Here is a 12,414-nt window from a genome sequence, read left to right as displayed (position 1 = left end):
CTCTCTCTTGCTGCCCATTGGATTAGACATTCAGAATTAGACCACTCAGTAAAAAGCATTGGGAACGGTGCCCTTAAAACCCACCTCTTTCTTATAGCCATTGGCTAGATATACTCTATCCCCACCTCCGTCACCCTATCATGGGCTGAATTTTACATTTGTATTCCCAGTCAATTCGGCTGGGCGGGCTCTCAAAGGAAATGCCCCTCCATCCTTGGCACGCTATTGGATGGAACCGAAATCCCGCCCTCCATGTTTTGGAAGATGATTGGCTGTTCATTTTTGAGCGACAAGGAAGAGTATCCAATCGTAGGCATTTGCTTCGCCGAAGAGGCGGAGATGGAAAATGAGAAGGGGTCGGACAGCGTCCATACGCGTTGCCGAAGCGACCGCGCGTTATTTCTGCCCGGGGCGACGGAGTTCTCTTCTGACGTCACTGTATATTGTGGCGCAATTTTAAAACGCAGGGATATGATGTCATCTTTGCAGGATAATAGGATAAACAAAAAAAAAATTCAATACATCAAAGTGTTACGTATGTAACCGCTATTCACCATAGAATTGGAAGGGACCCCAGGAGCCATCTAGTCCAATCCCCTGCAATACAGAAATCTCAATACATAGCTCTGTAGCACCCTGCTTGTGGTTAACGCTTAGCTGGAATGAAATATTCAACGCAGCAATAGAGAAATTAAAATAATAATTTATTTGTCAGACAAATAAATGATAGGCACAGTGGTATATGGTTACCACAGCTCTGCCTGCCCTCCAGCCCTGATGGCCAGCACTTATATTTCCTCAGCCGAGCCCCCTTGCTCCTCCTTGGCTGCCTCTGTCCAATCAGCCTGGTTGAATTTCCTATTGGCTGTTTGCTAGAACCAATCATAAAAGATACACCCCATTTCCTATTACCTTTTATGGGAGACAAAGAGCTATATTTCCTTCTATCCATAAATGGCAGACAAGTAGCCATATATCTTACATTTGCCTTGACAAGGCACCTTAATTACCAGATCACCTTTTGCTCCTGTTGCCCCTGCATTCCAAAACAAATGGCTAAAACAAATGGCTCGTGATATTAAATTCTATCTAAACAGAGATCTTGGGTTCACATTCTCTTTTTTTTTAATAATATTTTTATTAAGTTTATGAAATACAGAAAAAAGAAATAAAGACATAGATAGAAAAATACAGTAAAGAAGTTACAAGTTTCCATAATCCTTTTTTCCAACACATCTATTGGACTTCCCCACGTCCTCCAAACCCTGCATTCTCTGTAATACAAAGTATCAGCAATTTGTTAACTTATTTCCAAACTTATTGTATCTTTCATTTTATCATGTTGCCTAATTTCAAAACTATTGTAACCCAAATCTTATATGTTTTAACTTAAACATAATAAAGTTATTTCATTATTCCACCTTTAACTTCTTGTACCTTAATTTCCATTTCATTAATTTACCAAATGCTGAAGCAAGAATTTCTATAAAGAGCATTTTTTAACATTCATACAACTTGTAATGTTTTTTCAAATAGTCTTTAAATTTTTCCCAGTCCTCCTCGATTGTTTCTTCTCCCAAGTCTCGGATTCTGCCAGTCATTTCAGCCAGTTCCATATAGTCCATCAACTGCGTCTGCCATTCCTCCAGCGTGGGTAAATCTTGTGTCTTCCCTTGGGTTCACATTCTCACACACCATCAATGAAATAAGAATCTAACATAAGAATCTAACATTTCTTACTTTCTAAATCCTTTGCATAATTACATTGAGCCAACAAATCTCATACATAACATAGATAGCTTTTTAGAAGAAAAGGACTTTGCAAGGTAAAAAGGAACTCAGTAAAAAACAGCTTCAAAAGAAGCCTCTTCAGTTTACACCCCCTTTCCCAGCCAGCTGCTCTTCCCATTAGCTCTTCCCAAAATTTATTGCCCTTATGAAAATATGGCTAGAGTCTGATGAGAGGCACATGGTACTATTTTCTGTTAAACAATAAATCTTACTATTTACCAACTCTTTACTATTTACCATTTTAAAAAAAAATATTTTTTTTGAACAATTTATATACCATGTCAGTTTAAACTCTAAGCAGTTTACAACTTTGTTAAAACATCTTAAATAAACAGCAAATAAAAAATATAATAGAGCATTTTTACAACATACAGAACACAATTAGCAACAGTTTTTTAAACAAGCACAACCATGTGGAACATCGTCCATTGGATCAAAAGATCTTTGAAGTTGATCTCAGTCACTGGGTTAAAACAAACACGAATGAAGCTGCATGGCCAAACACAAATATGTTCAGCTGTTCTGCAACCTCTCAGCAAAATCTATTCTAGATAATAACAAGAATACCAACACCAGTTGACTCCCAACAAGCAATGCCTTCCAGAAGAAATAAGTCAACTAACCTAACAATGGAGCCTGGTGCCCATTGGGATTGGTAGAGCAGAAAGCAGGGACCCAGAGCCAATGGAAGGCAAAGTCAAATCATTCTGGGTTTACTTGGATCCTCTTCCCTGCTGAGTTCTACAAGAGGCAACGCTGTGACTAAGGAGGAGCAGAGGGTGACAGGCAGTAGAAACCCCTGAACTAGTTGTAAATAAGGAGGTAGGTGAGTGAGGGTTGGCTGAGGACAGGCTGAGCTTGGTGAGGCAGTGCCCCCTTTGCCCCAGTGGTAGGGTTGCCATATTTTAAAAAGTGAAGATCTGGACACAAAAATTCATCAAAATCTACACTACCAACATGGGCTGCCATACATCTGGATTTTCCTAGACATTTCAGTGATTTCCACTTAGACACTGTTTACGAGCTGAATACCAGCTATGTCCAGGAGATTCCAGACGTATGGCAAACCTACCCAATGGAGACTGCACCACAGTCAGGAGTGAACTGACCAGACAGGCTTGCTGAGACAAGAGTCCCCAAGGACAGAGCCTCCAAGTGTCCCTATTTTCCAGGGACAGCCCTGGATTTACAGAAGCCGTCCCAGTTTCTGATTTGATCGCAGAATGTCCTGCTTTTCCTTAGGATGTCCCTATTTTCAACAGAGAAGTGTTGGAGGGTATTATACAACTCCTGAGCCAAGGAGATAAGTAACTAGACAACCTTTAGAAGACATCTGAAGGCAGTCCTATATAGGTAAGGTTTTTTTTTTAATGTTTAATGTTTTATTATGTTTTTATGTTTTATGTTGTTAGTTGTCCAGAGTGGCTGGGGGAACCCAGTCAGATGGGTGAGGAATGATGATGGAACAGGACATTCCTATTTTCATCAGAGAAATGTTGGGGGATATGCCTATGGAATGATGCCTGTAGACGCTACAGAAGCAAAATTGTGAATGGCAAGGTTGCCATGGAAACAGAATCTGGAGTAAACTACATTCACACTGGTAGTTGAATAAAAACCATCTTTTATTTATGATGAGAGTTATAGGGTCATCCATATTACTTGGGGGGGCTGTCAGGGCAAAGAATAGAATGCAATATTAACCGACAAGGTAATAAGTAAAAGCATCAGCAAAACTCCTAAAATGCAGCACAAAAGTTTATCTTTGCCTTTCTTTCTGTAGGCGGAAAAGCAGCATTTGCCACTCAGTAAAATAAAACACAGCTTTACACAAAGAGAGCCCAAGTTTCACTTAAAAATACTAGTCGTTGAAAAGGCCAGGGAGAATCAAAAGGGCTTTCCGACTGCGCTAAAAAAACCATGAGGGAAGTGGCATGTTATTTTTTTCTGAGGAGGCATTCTACAGCCATGCCACTTCCAAGAAGGACCTCTCTCTCTCACAGCCGGACTGTCCATGAGGGTGAAACAGCCCACATCGGGTGGCAGAATCTCATGGGATAAAGAATTCTAGAAATCAAAGCTAAGATGTGCTTACAAGGAGAGTAATCATTACACTGGCCACCTGTTGTTTTTACAAGAGCCAGTGCATTGCAGTGGATATGTTATGTACTGAGTTGAATAGGATCCAAAATGCAGTAGTCTGATTTGTCCTAGAACAATAGGACCCAGAATGCAGCAGTCTGATTGGTCCACAGGAGCCACCCAATTCAGCTCCAGGTGGAAGTGAATCCGCAACCTGATTGGCCTACAGGAGAAGCCCAGAATTAGCCAATCACGTGGGGCCCATTGTGTAAATAATGTATATAAAGCAGACATTCTAGGGGAACTTCCATTCCTCACTACTATGAGCTAAATAAAGACCATGAAATCCACCCTCAACTCCGAGTATATTTCAGGATAGCAATTTGGATGGGCACCTCAGGGATCAGGGTTTGAATCCCCACTCTGCCATGAGGTTCACTGGGTAACCTTGAGCCAGTCACTGTCTCTCAGCCTTACCTAGCTTACAGGGCTGTCGCGAGGATAAAATGGAGGAATCATAGAATCATAGAGTTGGAAGAGACCGCAAGGGCCATCGAGTCCAACCCCCTGCCAAGCAGGAAACACCATCAGAGCACTCCTGACATATGGTTGTCAAGCCTCTGCTTAAAGACCTCCAAAGAAGGAGACTCCACCACACACCTTGGCAGCAAATTCCACTGTCGAACAGCTCTTACTGTCAGAAAGTTCTTCCTAATGTTTAAGTGGAATCTTTTTTCTTGTAGTTTGGAACCATTGCTCCGTGTCCGCTTCTCTGGAGCAGCAGAAAACAACCTTTCTCCCTCCTCTATGTGACATCCTTTTATATATTTGAACATGGCTATCATATCACCCCTTAACCTCCTCTTCTCCAGGCTAAACATGCCCAGCTCCCTTAGCCGTTCCTCATAAGGCATCGTTTCCAGGCCTTTGACCATTTTGGTTGCCCTCCTCTGGACACGTTCCAGTTTGTCCGTGTCCTTCTTGAACTGTGGTGCCCAGAACTGGACACAGTACTCCAGGTGAGGTCTGACCACAGCAGAATACAGTGGCACTATTACTTCCCTTGATCTAGATGCAATACTCCTATTGATGCAGCCCAGAATTGCATTGGCTTTTTTAGCTGCCGCGTCACACTGTTGGCTCATGTCAAGTTTGTGGTCAACCAAGACTCCTAGATCCTTTTCACATGTACTGCTCTCAAGCCAGGTGTCACCCATCTTGTATTTGTGCCTCTCTTTTTTTTTGCCCAAGTGCAATACTTTACATTTCTCCCTATTAAAATTCATCTTGTTTGTTTTGGCCCAGTTCTCTAATCTGTCAAGGTCGTTTTGAAGTGTGATCCTGTCCTCTGGGGTGTTAGCCACCCCTCCCAGTTTGGTGTCATCTGCAAATTTGATCAGGATGCCCTTGTATGCCACACTGAGGTCCTTGGAGGAAAGGTGGGGTATGAATATAATCATAATATTCCCCTGAACGGCAACCTCAAGGAAACCTCGTATTCTGCCCTGAACTCCTTGAAGGAAAGGTAGGAGCAAACATTCTGCAAGTGTGCCATAAATTTAAAGCACATAACACCCTCTCACAAAAATCCTGGGAACTGCTGTCCACCCAACTGCACCCTTATACTACAGTTCCCATGATTTTTGAGGTGGAGAGTCATATGCTTTAAACCTATGGCGCAGCTGCGTAACTAATTGCTTAGGCGCCCAGGGAGGTGGGGTGAGCCAGGGCAGAGTGCACTGCAGAGCTTGTATGTAGCCTATCTGCCACCTCCCTCTCTTCTGTAGGGCGGCTGAGGGGAAGGCGGTAGGCAGACACAAGCCCCACACTGCCCTTTCGGGCAGCGTGGAGCCTGCAAGCGCCCGAGCCACTGCGTCATGCCCAGGAGAGATGCGTGGCATGGGTGCACTGCAGGCCCCACATAAATGCCCCCCCACAGTGTGGTGCCCAGTACGCCCCCTGCCCCCCCCCAAACTACAGTACACCTCTACTATGGCATGTAAAGGTAAAGGTAAGGTAAAGGATCCCTGGATGGTTAAGTCCAGCCAAAGGCGACTCTGGGGTTGCAGCGCTCATCTTCCTTTCAGGCCAAGGGAGCCAGCGTTTGTCCACAGACAGCTTTTCGGGTCATGCGGCCAGCATGACTAAACTGCTTCTAGTGCAATGGAACACTGTGACGGAAACCAGAGCAGCGCACGGAAACGCTGTTAACCTTCCCGCCACAGTGGTACCTATTTATCTACTCGCACTGGCATGCTTTCGAACTGCTAGGTTGGCAGGAGCTGGGACAGAGCAACGGGAGCTCACCCCATGCGGGGATTCGAACCGCCGACCTGATCGGCAAGCCCAAGAGGCTCAGTGGTTTAGACCACAGTGCCATCCTTTTAACCTTTATCTTTACCTTTGCTATGGCATGTATTCACACGAAAAGCACGAGATTAACTTTCCTTTTTCAGACAGTGCTTATGCAAACACACCTTGGCAACAGCATCAATCAACTCTGGGCTATTTTGCCTGAACTTGGGGGTTGAGGGTCATTTGCGGGGAAACACACACACACACAGGCTTATTGAGTTGTGTGCAGGAAGTTACTGTGCACTCATGCCTCATTTTGGTTTTCTCATCCCCAGATGGCCCCCTTCTTCTTCCGTCTTCTTCCAGCCAGACTAGTATAGCCTTGTGGGCTGGAACTTCTCCATACCCATTTTTTGTTCTAGCTTCTGCCTTCTTTCTCAACACAGGAAACAGCACAACAGAGGACGGTCCCCTGCAGTGTGCAATTGGCTGCATTTCCATACAAATATATAGGGCTTTTCATCTTCTGCTTCCCTCCCCTCTCTCCCCTGCCTACTTATAATTCTCCACAGATGGGTTATCTGGTGCAGAATTTGAATGCCAGTGAAACTCAGCTTGTAGGCTGTCTTGTTTTTCCCCTTTTCACTGTTATCTGATTGCTGCTGCAGAAATGGACGGGGCTCACATATATTAGGCGCACTGGAGGAAAAATAGGGGCTATATAATTTATGAGGGTTTTAAACACACACACACACACACACACACACACACACACACACACACACAGAGCTGGGCAACCTTTGCAAATTATTGGATTGGTCTGGAGGAGACAGTAGATCTGGATCTGCTGGCTGATTTGCAAGTAGATCAGCAAGGATTTCTTACGCTGGCTTGTTTAACAGTGGTAACAACAAAAGGACTCTCCTCTATCAGCCCAGCACTCTAGGATGTTGCATTTATATCCTTTTGCTCCAAGGAGCTCAAGGCAGTGCACATGGTTCTGTCCGTCCTTATTTAATCAGTACAAGAACCCTTTGAGGTAGGATAGGCTGAGAGGAACTGACTGGTCCAACGTCACCCAATGAGCTTCATGGCCAAGTGGGGATTTGAACCCTGGTCTCCCCGGTCCTAGTCTGGTATTCTAACCACTACACCACATGGGCTCACAAATTATACTGCTCAAGTGACGAATATGTTTGAGGAAGGGCTGTATGTTGGTGGTAGAGCATCTCCTTTGCATGCCAGATTAAATCCCCAGCATCTTTGGGAATGACTGTCTAGAACCCTGCAGTGCTGCTGCCTGTCAGGGTCGACAGTACTGATCTAGATGGACCAATGGCCTGGCTCAGTATAAGGCAGCTTCCTGTGTTCCCATGTCTGATGGGCGAAGGGCCATAGCTCAGGGACAGAGCATCTGTTTTGCATGCAGAATATTCCAGGTTCAATCCCCAACAACTCCAGGTAGGGACTGGGAGCCACTCTCTGTCTAAAATCCTGTAGAGGCACTGCCGGCCAGTGTAGACGATACTGAGCTATATGGACCAATTGCCAACCTAGCGATTTGAAAGCAAACCAGCGTAAGTAGATAAATAGGTACTGCTGCAGTGGGAAGGTAAACAGTATTTTCATGCACTCTGGCTTCCTATTGCGCCAGAAGTGGTTTAGTCATGACCTGGAAAGCTGTCTGCTGACAAACGCCAGTTCCCTCGGCCTGAAATTTGGCTGGGCTTAACCATTCAAGGGTCCTTTTCCTTTACCTTTACCTTACCTATATAGATCAGTGGACTGGCATAATAATGTTCCTATGGAATAACCAGAAGAGGATTTTTGTGAAAAAGGATTGTCAGCTCCAATCTGTTCTTGAACTAAATAAAGAAAAAATTCTTTATTTATAAATGTATGACTTTTGCACCAGGCTATAGGGCTGGGCGATATCTGACTTTCAACATTGTGATATACCGATATACCAATAGATCACAATGCCTGAAATAACGATGGAGCTATACAGAGACATTGACTGGCTTCACAGTTTTTCCCCTATTGTGATTTTTGCATAACACACATACACACACATCATGATTTGTGATATATTGCCAGGTCAAAAATTATGAAGTCAATATCACAATATGGACTTCAAACCAGTTTTGAACAATATAGTGATATATTGTGCAGCCCTACCAGGCTAATAAAAAATCTGAAGGAGATCTTGCAAGCCTGAAATCTTTCCACTCCTGTATTTAAGTAATGGTCTAATGTTATTTCCACTTAATGGTCTTATGCCCTCCACCTTCTCTTTAGGTGGCAATGTGTGTATCTTCATGTATTTCAAAATGCTCTAAAGTCCTGATGGCACCACTGCAAATGGTATTGACCTCAATGCGTGCTTGATCTTTTATACAGTGAGGAATGGTTATATGGATATTATTATTGCACATGATAAGAATGAGTTTTGTGTGGCATCTTTAAGACTAAGAGATGCATTGCAGCATAAGCTTTTGCAGACTCGAGCCTAATTAATCATCCATGGTTGGCAAATGTTTATTCACATAAGCATTATTTATCATTTAGCTATTTGCTTAATGCATTTTATTCCATTATTTCAGTGCCTGCCCCTAAGAAAAGTCTTGCAAAGCCGCTCACAAGTGACATTGATAAGATAGCTCTTGCCTTCAAGCTTACAATCTTAAAGGACATGACATAAAAGAAAAAAAGGATTGGGAGGGAGGAGGAAGAACTCAGACTCAGGCACTATTACTTAAATTGCAGAGTTCTTGTACAGTGGTACCTTGGGTTACAAACGCTTCAGGTTACAGACTCCGCTAACCCAGAAATAGTACCTTAGGTTAAGAACTTTGCTTCAGGATGGGAACAGAAATCGCGTGGTGGCAGCAGCGGGAGGCCCCATTAGCTAAAGTGGTGTTTCAGGTTAAGAACAGTTTCAGGTTAAGAACGGACCTCCAGAATGAACTAAGTTCTTAACCCGAGGTATCACTGTAATGACCAGCTGAAAAGAAGAGGAGGGACCAAACATTGCAGGTCTTTCATCATAGCTGACGGAAAAGCCCTGCAATTCAGTCTCTTCGGGGACATACTGGAATGGGGATGCTAGTATCATGAATGGTGATGAAACCTAAGAAGAAGAGTTCATGACAATTTGCATATAAGATTAGCACACTGGCCAGTCATCGAAGCAAAAATTGATGACGATTCAACTCTCCCTAGCTTGTTGTGCTAATCTTTTAACTGTAAGCAAGAAAGTCCCCAGTTCCAATTCTTTTCCAGTTATAAATACATTCTGTGCAGCAGCCCATTACCCATCAGCCTCAGCTCAGTATAAAGGGAACAAAACAGACTTCTCTTCTAATATAGGGAAGCTCATATATAGTTCCTTTATTGCAAGTAAGGGTTGCTGCTAAGGATATTCTTTTGAGTTTTTTGGGTGTGGGTTCAGCTGAATGCTTGGGCCACCTTCCAGTTGTTGTCATAGCCAAGCTAGTTTCCTGGTGAAGTGATAACCTAGGTAATGGACCACTAAGGGAACAAAGAAGGGGCTCTGTGTGAGACAGGAAATGGGTACCCCCCCCTCTCAGCTTGCAGGTAGGACAAATGGTGAGAGTTGAGAATTGAGTGATGTGAGCTAGAAGCAGAAAAGCAACAGGCTGGGAAGCCAGAGAATCAGAGCAATATTTGGTTTCTGATTGAATCCAAGACTGCAGCTATGGGGAAAACCAGACTCTCTTGGGGTTTTATGCTGTGAACCCCTCCAACGTAGGCTCAGGTTATATATATATGTGCTAGGGTTGCCATGTGTCCTCTTATTCCAGGACACATCCTCTTTTTCAGGGGTAAAATTCCTGTCTGGGTGGATTTTTAAAATTTACCAAAATGTCTCTGGCTTTCCTTTCTGGATGAGACATAGACATAACTAGTGGTTGAAGACTTGCCTTTCTCTTTTTTTTCTCCTGTCCCCTCCCTCAGCTATATATCACAGCTTCTATATCTTATATATAGTAGGGGTATTTAAAATGAGAGTCGTCATAGCTTCCTCTTTTTTGCTCTTCAGAATATGGCAACCCTAAAAACCATCTATCATAAAGACACTGCAGTCTCTGCTGTGCCTCATTCCAAAGGAAACATGAACCTCGAAAAAGCACCTAGAACCCCAGGAATCTCGCTCCGCTCGGTGGTTGCGCATCAATGTGATAACATACACAAAAACTTTGTGATCCATGACTCAGCACTTTATACACTGGCTAAGACTGCACTTCTAAACACAGTTCCTAGTAAGAAGTGCCTTACTTCTGCGTAAAGATGCCTTAGATTGCTCTGTGTTATTGCTGATTATCCAAAAATCCAAACTCTGCAAAATCCTGAAATATTTTGCATTAAGACAAAAGCATGCAATCTGATTCCTTTCATGGAAAGGACCCTTCATTGGTCTATTGTTCTCTATCCTAGGATGATGTAACATCCAGTCAGGTGAGGTGGGAAAAAGCCCACGTGTTTGTCTCTACGGCAACAGGGCAGCCTGTTTGGATATGTAAATGGCTGTACTTAACTGGCCAGCTCACACCATTATCTTACGAAAAGACTAATGTGAGTGGTATAGCAGGTTTCCTCTTAAAGATTTTAACTTTGGAAGGGACCCATGGGGATCATACAGGCGGACCTCTGAAACCTACAATACTATTTTCTTCTGTAAAATGTTGGAGGCTATGGACAACTGACTATCAAATCTGCATTCTGGATGCAAATCTACACTAAAATGTCCCCTTCAGCCAATGATTTCCAAGCTCTTTATCTCTGTTGATCAAAGCAGCTCTTGCTTAACAAGGCTACTTTCTCCCTTAATCGTCCCATCTTACAGTCACTGCCACCACCTTCCCCACAAAGGGGAAGAGAAAATCTAATTTGAATAACCAACAGAAGTTGCTGAAATCCCTCACATTGACGTTTTTCACACCACAAACAAGACGGTTCCCAGAGCAACATCTGTTTGAGGAACTAAGAATTCAGCGATCAGCCTTACCTTTCTCTTGCACCCGAATAACTAACAGTATTCTTTACTAGGGTTGGCATACATCTGGGAATCCAGTTGTCTCTAGCAGTGTCTGGGCGGGAATCTGTAAAATGTCTGGGAAAATCTGGATGTATGGCAGCCCATGCCGCTTTTGCTGATGTTTCATAAAAATAACTCTGGGAGCAGAACTAGAAAGAGCTCAACAACTTTGGCCTGTATGAAAAACACAACCCTTTTTTTTTTTTTTTACAAAAAGCAGAATGTTGTTTATTTCCAGAATATGCAAGAAGCAGGGGAACCACTTCTGAGTGAGCGTGTTCTAGGTGTCTGATTTCCATGCAACTTTATAACACTATGTTTTTTTTAAAGTTAGGGGTGGAGGAAACTTTTCCAGCACAAGAGCCACCTTATCTTTTGGTTAGCCTTCCAAGGGCCACATGCCAGTGCTGAGTAGGGCCAGAGCTAAAGTGGGTGGAGCAACCAATGTAAATTTTACCTTTGCACAACTAGGCTGGTTTCTACACCCACCGACCTCCATGCCAGCAAGCAAGAGGCATTATTGTGCATTCCAGCCAGGAAAACAGATTCAAGGAGGGTGCAAATCAAGGAGGGAGAGGGGTGTGGCCTGGGCAAAATGGGTGTGGCTGAGGAGGGGCTTGCTGTGGGGAGAGTTCCAGGAGAGAACCAGAGAGGCATAGATGGCCTCATTTGGCCCCTGGGCTTGAGGTTGCCCACACCTGGCTTGGGATAGTGAAAGATGGTTATTTATTTCTTATTAATTGCCTTCCGTAATAAAACAAAAATCACCATAAGAAAACAGTTAGAAAAAGCATGGAAAAGAACAGGAAGCAAATGGGAAAACAATAATATGGGCATGTAAGGGGCACTGGCGGAGGAAAAGGAGTGCGGGGGGAGTGCACCGCCCCCGGCAGTGCAATCCTGGTGGGGTGCCATCGCAGTTGCCCCCCACCTGTACTGGGCACCACACCCCCACAGGCGGCATGCCACGCCCCCAGGACATGCACCAGCCCCGCCCCCGCCTGCTCTCCGCCCCCCAGTGCCGGAGCATGAAGCTCCGCCACTGGTAAGGGGTGCTAGTGTCTAAATCAGGCACCCCCAAACCCGGCCCTCCAGATGTTTTGGGACTACACTTCCCATCATCCCTGACCACTGGTCCTGTTAGCTAGGGATGATGGGAGTTGTAGTCCCAAAACATCTGGCGGCCG

The sequence above is a fragment of the Podarcis erhardii genome (assembly GCF_964252035.2).
Source record: "Podarcis erhardii genome assembly, chromosome: 7".
Taxonomy (NCBI): domain Eukaryota; kingdom Metazoa; phylum Chordata; class Lepidosauria; order Squamata; family Lacertidae; genus Podarcis; species Podarcis erhardii.
Note: the sequence above shows the minus strand (reverse complement) of the source record.